General features: G+C 41.2%; 1 pseudogene; it reads left to right on the top strand.

The window, feature by feature from the left end:
- The first annotated feature begins 1,020 nt into the window (after positions 1-1,020).
- On the top strand, positions 1,021-2,802 carry LOC120953059 (6-phosphogluconate dehydrogenase, decarboxylating-like; annotated as a pseudogene).
- The last annotated feature ends 7,337 nt before the right edge of the window (positions 2,803-10,139 follow it).

Below are 10,139 nucleotides of genomic sequence, written 5' to 3'. Positions count from 1 at the left end.
GAATCATCAAACTGAAGTATATACCGACAACTGAACAAGTGGCGGATATTATGACGAAGGGTTTACCTGTAAAGCCGTTTGTTCTACATCGCATGGGTTTGGGATTAAGTGTTTTCAGAAATTGAGGGAGAGTGTTGGAATTATCAATTTCCTGTATATATATAAATAGAACTCAAATATAATTAAGCCAGTCTTGATCTGAACTCCGAACGGAACAGACGTGTCTCTCTTTTAATACGGAAAATCAGATATTGTACATAAAAATAGAGTTAAAAGGTTTCATGAAATGTAAAAAAAGGATAGTTCGTGTGATAGTTTGCAACACACTATCCGTTAGGATTCGGATACGATCATTTCCGAGTACACTCTTCGTTAGGATTCGGATACGATCATTTCCGAGTAAGACATGAGTTCCCGTGAGTGGCATATATAAGCCAATTGCCGAGATAATAAAGGCCCTTCTTTTCTCTCGAACTACGATACCCGTCCGGCAAAATGAGTGTATTTTTTGAGTGATTTGAGTACCGTCCCCCGTTAGCAGTTACTCTTGGAGGAATGAGTTACACCCTCGCGCGACCCGTCCGGCAAAATGAGTGTATTTTTTGAGTGATTTGAGTACCGCCCTCCCTTAGCAGTTACTCTTGGAGGAATGAGTTACACCCTCGCGCGAGCCCTCTCCCTTCCCACCCGGAACGCACGGTGGGCTCTGTAGTTCTCAATGTGTTGTGTTCTTTCCAATCATGCTACCAACACATCCAAAGATATTTGTTTCTTTCGTTTCTCGTTTTCTTTCATGCATTGCCACGATCGCAAATACGCACTTATTCTAACAACAAACACAAACACGGTCATTTTTGGTTACATTATACACTTTATTGAAACATAAATTACACTTTCACAACACATTTAGAATCCTTCATACTCACGAATGGCGTCATACTACAAAGTACCGGGTCAAGCCAGGCTGCGGGAAACTTGTCGACAATCTGTGTTGCCTCTGTTCAGCAAATTCTTACCTGTCGATGCACGCACTGCATGTGCGTCTGTGCACACTGTTTATTCCCTTCACACTTCACCAAAACACACCGGCGCACGAGACTTATAACGAAATGCGCATCAACGCACAAACACTACGCGCGGGACTTAGAACAAATCGCGCACAACCATCTCCGGCAAAGCGTCGCGCTGTACTGGTGGTTTTGTACGCGTTGGAGGGGGGACATACAGAGCGCGATGGTTCGATGCTGTAGTGTAAGCGAGACAACACGATGTGACGAGCAGCTCCAAATTGTTGAGCTCGCGGAAAGAAGACACACACACATTCACAGACGGCTCGTCAAAGCACGGTATTTGTATTGGTGTTAGTGAAGCGCGCGTGTAAAACAGAATGCGAACTCTCATCGCCGCGCGTTTCTCCTTGCCTCCTCAAGCTTCCTCAAACCCGTCGGCCTGAATCACTCAAAATTTGGGGTCTCATTGTTTGCGTGGTAACCACCCTCCCGACAATGGCACTCAAATTCTCTCATTTTCTCATGCCCTCTCTGTCACATTCGTAGCTCGATCTCCCTCTTCTGGGACTTAGCGTTCTGAGCATGCGGTTTTTGCAACGGTCATTTCGTGCCACTTCGATCTCATCACCTTCTTTCCCCTCCCACCCCTCTTTTTGATCCCCGCTTTGGGGCTTGCAAATATTTGACATGTCAAATGAGAGTGAAGCTAAAATGTAAACAACAAGTTTTCGCGTGTGCGGTGATTTTGTAAGTATTTTATGCAAATTATATGATATTTATCATTAAAAACGTTTTGTTTTGTAGAATAAACAAAAAATCAACCACGGAAGTATGATTTAGTTGTGGTGAAAGCGAAAAAAAATGCTTGGAGCATGGAATAAAGCCGGATGAAATTTCTAGCCTTCACGCACGATGCCGACGCTGAGGTAAGGTGTGCTTGTGTTTAATTTCGATGATTGTTTCATTTTAGGGTGTGATTTTTGGGATATAACTGTTCCTGGCGGGGATAGTCAATAGTCGATACCCTCTGCAGCTATGAAGGGGTGCAGAAAAAGGGGCTCGCTACCACCCTTCCCACACTCGGACGCATTTTGCGTGAATGTAAGATTTGTTCCTGTGTTTTAATTGAATGGTTTGTAATGTATGTGACCTTCCTCCCAGTAGGCTATATGCGCCAAATCTAACGGTGATCCGTATTGTGAAGGAATTGGCATAGGCGGTGCCGGGGACTTGGTGAAAATGTTACACAACGGCATCGAGTACGGTGATATTCAACTGATCTGCGCAGCGTGTCACCTGATGCTGGCGCTGGGCATGGCACGGAAGGAAATGGCACAGGAGTTCGACGTGTCGAACAAGGGCGTATTGGATTCGTTCCTGATCGAGATCCCGCACGATTTTCTGAACCGCGACGTTGAGGGATAGATGCTTGAGCTTATTCGTGACTTGGCCACAAGGATACGAGCAAATTGTCGGCGGTTGGCGCCCTGCGCCATGCCGTTCCGGTGATGCGAATTGATGGAGCGGTCTTTTCCCGCTGCTTATCTGCTCTGAAGGATGAGCATGCTCAGGGCAGCAATCAACCGGCCGGGCCCAGCACGAAAGGTATCGTGTGCGCAGGGCTTCATGTTGCAGCGCGAAGCGAGGGTTCAAGTGGATTTTAAACTACGATGGTATTGTACTGGTGTGGCGCGGCGGTTGAATCATGTCCATCAGCAACTTTCGGAACGCGTTTATGCGCAATCCACATCTTACCACGTGTATTCCATTCTATTCCTCTGCAGCTGTTTAATGACTGTCATTAACTTGATAAGCTCGTTAGGCTAGCAAAACGAAAATGGATCGAGGTTCATGGAACACAAGAATTTAAACATGCTAGTTCATCCAAATATAAAAAAGCGACATCACGCTACTGAACATAATCGTCTTGTGCAACACAATGGAAGGATTTCTTGCTGGTGCTTTCATGTTGTGCTCGGACATATAAACTCGGACATAAACATTAACATCGTCAGGCAAGTACACTTTGGAGACCACGATTCGAAACACACTCTAATGTAAATATGTTTTATGTATTTTCAAGTTGTAGTATAAGTCATGTATGGTTGGTGTTGGCACGATATCGACCGCGTGTGATCGGACAGGGAACAGTAATGTTTACAAACAATTAAGCTGACTTGAAAACTTGATCTAATACCTAAAATACCCGGTAGATGGCGTACAAGATTCACAAAGAGAGATAACACGATTTTTTTTTATAAAACAAAGAACAGTTTATTCACACTTATAACAAAAATTCTTATTCGCTAGCTTAAATCTATAATAATTCTTGTTTAACATATTATGTTTTTCAATTGATTTTTGCCTATGCTATTGGTGAAATTCTCTTTGTAAATAAATATTAAATAATTGATAAAAAATGACATAATTTTAGCTCTTTTTTCTTTTTTTATATTATTCATATCTGGTTAAATAAGTTCATGAAAATTTGGTTTTATATGCAACTCGTCCTTCACTATTTGTGTGAACAATATCCATATGTTTTTAATATTTTTACAATCTTTAAATTTATGCTCGAGATCTTCGATACCTCCACATTTCTCACAGTTCGGGTTTGTTTTCATTCCGAATTTAAATTTAATTTCTTCTGTCATAATTTTTTCATTTACCAAAAGATAATAGTAGCTTCGTTGTTTTGAATTCATTTTGTTATTATTAATATTACGCCATATCTTGTTCCAATGCAGTGATGGTGTTTTAGATTGAATATGTGGTAGAGGAAGCGAATCCATAACTTTTTTGTAAATTTCTTTTGCTGAAGGATTATTTTTATATCTATCATTTAAATAGGCTAGTTCAGTTCTTATTGGCACTAAACAAGGATAGAATGATGGAAGATCTTTAATGTTAGGTGGATTTTCTGTTTGATTCAAGAATCTTTTTGTAAATGGCATGTGTTGTTTTTCAATTAGGTGTCGGTTGATCAATAATGTTTTAAGTTTGAGTTCTGGTATTAGCAAGTTAAGACCTCCCTTGGCTTTGTTTAGAGCAAGTTGTTGCATTTTTACTCTTGGCCCTCCATTTGACCATATGAATATTCCCAGATAGAATGTAAGCCTCCCAAGATGGTATTTGCTTATTGTCATAACTGATCCAATGTACCACAATTTCGATGTTAGGAAAGTATTGGCTAGTATAACCCGTTGCTGAATGTTGAGCTCCCTCATTCTGTGCTGTCTTACTAATTGAGCAAACTTATGTGTTGTCGCTTCCCAATTCAATTTCATCGTCAAACGAAATGAGTTTGTGAATAGAATCCCTAAGATTTTGAATTTTTCTCTGTTTTCAATCCATTCTGTGTAAAAGTAAAGTATTGTGTGTCACCGTACGTAAATGTGTGAAATCATGTATTGTTAAGGTGTTGGCACGATATCGACCGCGTGTGATCGGACAGGGAACAGTAATGTTTACAAACAATTAAACTGACTTGACAACTTGATCTAATACCTAAAATACCCGGTAGATGGAGTACAAGATTCACAAAGAGAGATAACACGATTAGATTGTGCGACAACCAGATCTCCGTAATTAGGGCCAATTAGGGAGCAGGTCAAATAGGGTCAAGTAGCACAGCTGATCGAGGAACAGGGCGCCATCGCGAAACGCGGTTAGTAGCAAAAGTTAACCCAGAAAGAACAGACGAATTTTTAAACTACGCAATAAATAGAAACATACAAAGCCAGTTCTAAAAACTTCTATCAAGCTACTCGAAATAAATAGATAGCTACATCCGTAGCAACATTTAAAAATTCGTGCGAAACTTTCTAACGCAAGTTATTTTTATAAAAGTGTTCGCGATGACCAAGCGCGGATTTGATTGTGGTGGCTGCGAGCGGCATAACACCGTGGAAGATATGGTGCCTTGCGAAAAGTGCAGAAAGTGGTACCATTACGGGTGTGTCGGCGTCACTGTGATGTTAAAATCTGGGTGGAATTTGTGTGTAATGAAGGTGGCAAAGTGCGAAGCTAAGGAGATGGGCCGTCTAAAGTCCTCTAAGGAAGCCATTGCGATGACTGGGGTACCTGCTGAAAGCTGCGAAGGCGACAAAAGAGCCAAAAGAGCAGCTCATAGCGAGGGCGAAGCCTCGGCGAATAAGCTGGCTACAGAGGAAAAAGATCCCACTACATTCTATGCTGCAAAAAGGCCTCCTACCACAAATTCACCGACAACAGCGCAACATAAAAGGTCTAGGCAAGCGGCACTCGAAAAGCTTATCGAAGTGCATCAGCAAGAACGGGAGATAGCCATAAAAGAGTACGAGCTCAAAATGGCTAACCTCAAGCTCGAACATTTAAAGATTCGGCTTCAGCTCGAGGAAAAAAGGGCATCAATTCGATCTGTGACCGATGCACAGATCAAGCATCAGCAGCAGCATCAGCAGCAGCAGCAGCAGCAGCATCAGCAGCAGCAGCATCAGCAGCCGCAGCATCAGCACCAGCAGCATCAGCGTAGCGAGACAACAAGTGCTGTTCGAGTTAGTGAATCCGCGTACACCGAGAAGCCACTTGCAAATCCTACGACAGTGGCAGTCGTGGATGCAGCAATCAATCAAAAATTCTGTGATGACGCGGCGACCCTCCGAACCGCATCACGATCCGCACGTCAACATACACTCGCGACCGGAAAAATGCGTGAGTGATAAAGAGTGTCAAATGCAGAACAAAAGAGAACATACAGAAGTCTGTAATACACTACGACACATTAATTTGCAAAAACAGTTGCAAGTTGTAACAAAAAAGGTTTCATGCAAGCCTTGTTTGAATGCACACGGTTCCAAGTCATGCTTGTTGAGATCCCGTTGCGTTGTCACAAATAGCGAGGTGCAGCACAAAACGCTCCTTTATGAATCAGTCCAATCTAAAGGGGAGGAAATTCTAACATACAACTATGCGTCGAGAATATCGGGAACACCGTTCCGCATAGTGTCTGTCACAACATCCCATGGACAAAACATCAACACACCAGCCAACATCGAAGAAAGCTCAGCGACAGTCTTGGGGCTACCTACACTTACACAATGCACCGGTGCAATAGTCCTGCCGGAATCATCGGGAATGAGCTGCACGGCCGGTGTAACAAGAGAAGAATCCAGCAGCAGGCAGATAAATTTGGTGATATCGCGGAGATGCGGCAGCAGACAAAACGATTTTGTCCACACTCGTTACAAAAAACAGCTAAGTTTGCTGCTTCACAAACAATATTTCACCAAAATAATCCATAACTTTGCTCACTTTCAGGGACTGTCGATTCTACCGTTCCTGAAAGGGGAGTCAAGGTTAACGAGCGGTACACAACAAACCGATCCGATAGCAACACGGCAGATGAGCAGCGGCGACCCTACGGCTGAGAGAAGTCGATTAAGATCGGCGTTCTACGGTTTCGGCAGCTTTCGGCGTTCTACGATCGGGACCCATTTCCGTCGGAGACGAACGCAGAACTTTGACATGAGGGCACACATATACTCACCGATGCCAATATAAGTGAGGTTATGTTTACACCTTCCGTGATGCTACTTAGGCTAGGTGCTACACATTTACACGCAGGCAAAATCTATTTTACCATCTCACAAGCAAGTAGCAGAGAGTACGAACTTAAAATCATAAAGGCATTAGATCAGCTGAGGTTGAGCGATGAGTTGATAGTAGCGAAGGGCAAGCGTAACCGCTTCAAAGGTGCTGTGCTGAAAGTACACCAAGCGCACGATGTGCCAAACAATGGTGAGCGGTGCAACCAGCGCTTAAATCAAGCGATCTTTGATAAAATTTTACGTCTCCACAATTGTGTCGAGACACAGGGGACAGATATCGTGCAGAATTTAAGTAAATCCTGCTTCACGAAGGATTCACGGGGTGGGGTGTTGGCACGATATCGACCGCGTGTGATCGGACAGGGAACAGTAATGTTTACAAACAATTAAGCTGACTTGACAACTTGATCTAATACCTAAAATACCCGGTAGATGGCGTACAAGATTCACAAAGAGAGATAACACGATTAGATTGTGCGACAACCAGATCTCCGTAATTAGGGCCAATTAGGGAGCAGGTCAAATAGGGTCAAGTAGAACAGCTGATGGAGGAACAGGGCGCCATCGCGAAACGCGGTTAGTAGCAAAAGTTAACCCAGAAAGAACAGACGAATTTTTAAACTGCGCAATACATATAAACATACAAAGCCAGTTCTAAAAACGTCTATCAAGCTACTCGAAATAAATGAATAGCTACATCCGTAGCAACAGTTGGATTCCTGTAGAAGTAAGTGGTCTAGCAATCTGTTGCCAGACTATCCGAGTAGATGACATCAATCAATTAAAACTATGAAGCTGGATATGCTCTAAAGGACTTGTTACGGCAAGCGTAATGGTAACGCGTCACCCTTAGTACGCCTAGCGTAAGGTAGAGGGCGCTTTCCAGAAAATTGACTACGTGTAAAAAGAACTTAATCATAAATCTATTACGCAGTGCAAACTGCTGTAGATTGGTATCGTGCAGCTCGAATTCCCGCAAGTGCAGCTCGAATTCCCGAATTCTGCAGTATATAAGCGAGTGTTTTTCCTGAATAAATTTAGTCAAGTTCCAGAGTTCAAAGCAACAACATCGTGTCTTCATCATTACCAAACTTCCTCTTCATCATTAACAGGACTCTCTTACAGAAGGCAAAACCTCGAAGGAGTAATTATCTGTTCGGTAATATCTTTTCACAAAACATGATAATCTAAATTGGCCAGTCGCTTTTGTCGCATTACTAGCAATTTCATTAAAAATGTTTGTAAAATGTCACTTAACATGTCCATATAAAATCGTATATAACACTTATTGATCGCTATAATCAACTCAAAGTATGTTTAAAATATTTCAAATAACTAAATATTATTAAGAAAAAATAATAAAACAACCATCGAACGTTTCATAATTCATTTATTATTCTACTTGTCTTCACATTCATAACATTATTCGCTATTCACCTGCAACACCAAACTTAACTGTTCGCAACTGTGAATTAAAGAATGCAGAGCCAGTGCACAACTTAAGTATTACTTAAAATAGTTAACATTTCACAAATTCTTTATCTACACCATCAAAATTAATTTCAACATACTTTCTTACCTATAACTACATTAAGTACTTTTTACAATATGAATTCTTTTGAATATTACATTTCTTTTTTTTTCGAGTATTGCCCTCGGATAACACTTTTGACCACTCCGGTCCTTTTTGCTGCTGTTCCTGTATTTCGTAACTTTGTACTGAAAAATTTCTCTACTTCCGAATAATCTCTGCTGCCTGAAATTTCCTTAAAAAGCTTTAAAACATGTACATACTTCCTAAATTCAATTTTAGGTCCGCTGTGACCGATTCCGCTCCAAGAGCACTCAGATACAAAAATTCTATAAAAAACTAGATACAGAGCGTCATGCAGCCTTGCTTTAATCCCAACCGACTTGATCCTTTTCATGAGACCTGATTTAATCGATCGGAAATGCTCCGTCACCACCAAATCCTGCTCGAGTTTGTCCAAATCTACTTTGGATGAAATTAACGCGAAATCTTCTTCAATTACTTCTTCCGGCAACACATTTTCAATAATTGCCCGAGGCTGGATTTGTTGATTTAGTTGCATTTCCATAAGCTCGTCTAATTTCATATTTGCATCTACTATCAAATTTTTTAAAGTATGTAATTGTTTGGCATTTTCGTTAGCAATGCTTGTGCAATTGCATTCTTGCCCGCATCCACAGCTAGTAGCTCCCACATTCGAACCGCTCATGGTAACCTGCAATTATGTTATTTTTAGTTTTTCATTTAGTTTCAATGTAAAGTAATAGTTGAAAAACATACAATTTGATTTCATCCAACTTACAGGTTTTACAGGTGAACAACAATTAGCAACTCCCGATCGAATTGCATACAACAACCACCCACAATCACAGCTGTAAAAAGTAAGTACAGTAGAACGTCGATTATCCGGGCAGCTCGGGACCGGACGGTTGCCAGTTAATCGATTTGCACGGATAATGGTCCAAGAAATGTCATTTTCATATAAAAATTATTTTATTACTAGTTTTTTATTAGTTTTATGATTAATCCAACTTGAATACAGGGTTTCGAATCATATAAGGGAATAGTTCAATCAGTTAGGGGAATGTTGCAAACCGGTAGGGGAGTGTTGCAAGCACACTGTGGAAACTTGCAATCATATAAGGGAATTTTTCAAGCAGTTAGGGGAGAGTTGCAATGTCATTGGGGAGTTTTGCAATCCGTAGGGGAATTTTTATCCGGGCTTCAATCCAACCCTGCAAATGTCAAGTGTCAGAAGATCGTTTGTTTACATTGCGTCGATGCCGGCTCATAAACATTCTATCAGGCGAAGGAAAAGGTAACTAATTGCAATAATTTTATCAAATTACCCGGTTTAATGTGCCTTTTTCTTTCAGGCAAAGGACTGTTGCTAATTTTACTAGAAATAATCAATCAAAGATGCCGTTAAGAAAAAAGATTTCACTGGAGGACAAACAAAAAATTGTTAAATTGTATCATGAGGAATACAGAATGACAGACATTGCTAGGATAATGGATCTGAACATCCAAACAGTTTCTCGAATTGTTCATAACTTTTTAAAAGAAGGTGAGATTACGAACCATTCGAGCCAAAAAGGAGGTCCACATAACAAAAAACTCACTGCGGAGCAATTGGAAATGATAAAATCGTGGGTGGACGAAGACTGCACAACAAGTCTCAAAAAGATTTCCGAAAAGTGTGCCCGTGAATTTGGGGTTAATGTCTGCATATCAACTATAAGGAATTATTTAAGCGAATTCCATTACACTTTAAAAAGAGTGCAACTATTGCCAGTGCGACGCAATGCTGGAGATAATGTTCAGATGCGGAAGGAATATGCGTCGCGTTTTTTGGATTTGCAGTCAGATTTAAATGACCACAACTTCATGTTTGTGGATGAAGTTGGATTTAATATCTCATTACGATGCAAAAGAGGGTGGTCGGTTTCCGGTAAACCTGCAACGCAAGTCGTGCCATCTATCAGAAGCCGAAATTTGACCATTTGTTGT

Source organism: Anopheles coluzzii, chromosome 2 (assembly GCF_943734685.1).
Source record: "Anopheles coluzzii chromosome 2, AcolN3, whole genome shotgun sequence".
Taxonomy (NCBI): domain Eukaryota; kingdom Metazoa; phylum Arthropoda; class Insecta; order Diptera; family Culicidae; genus Anopheles; species Anopheles coluzzii.
Note: the sequence above shows the minus strand (reverse complement) of the source record. Positions and strands in the feature narration are given on the sequence as shown.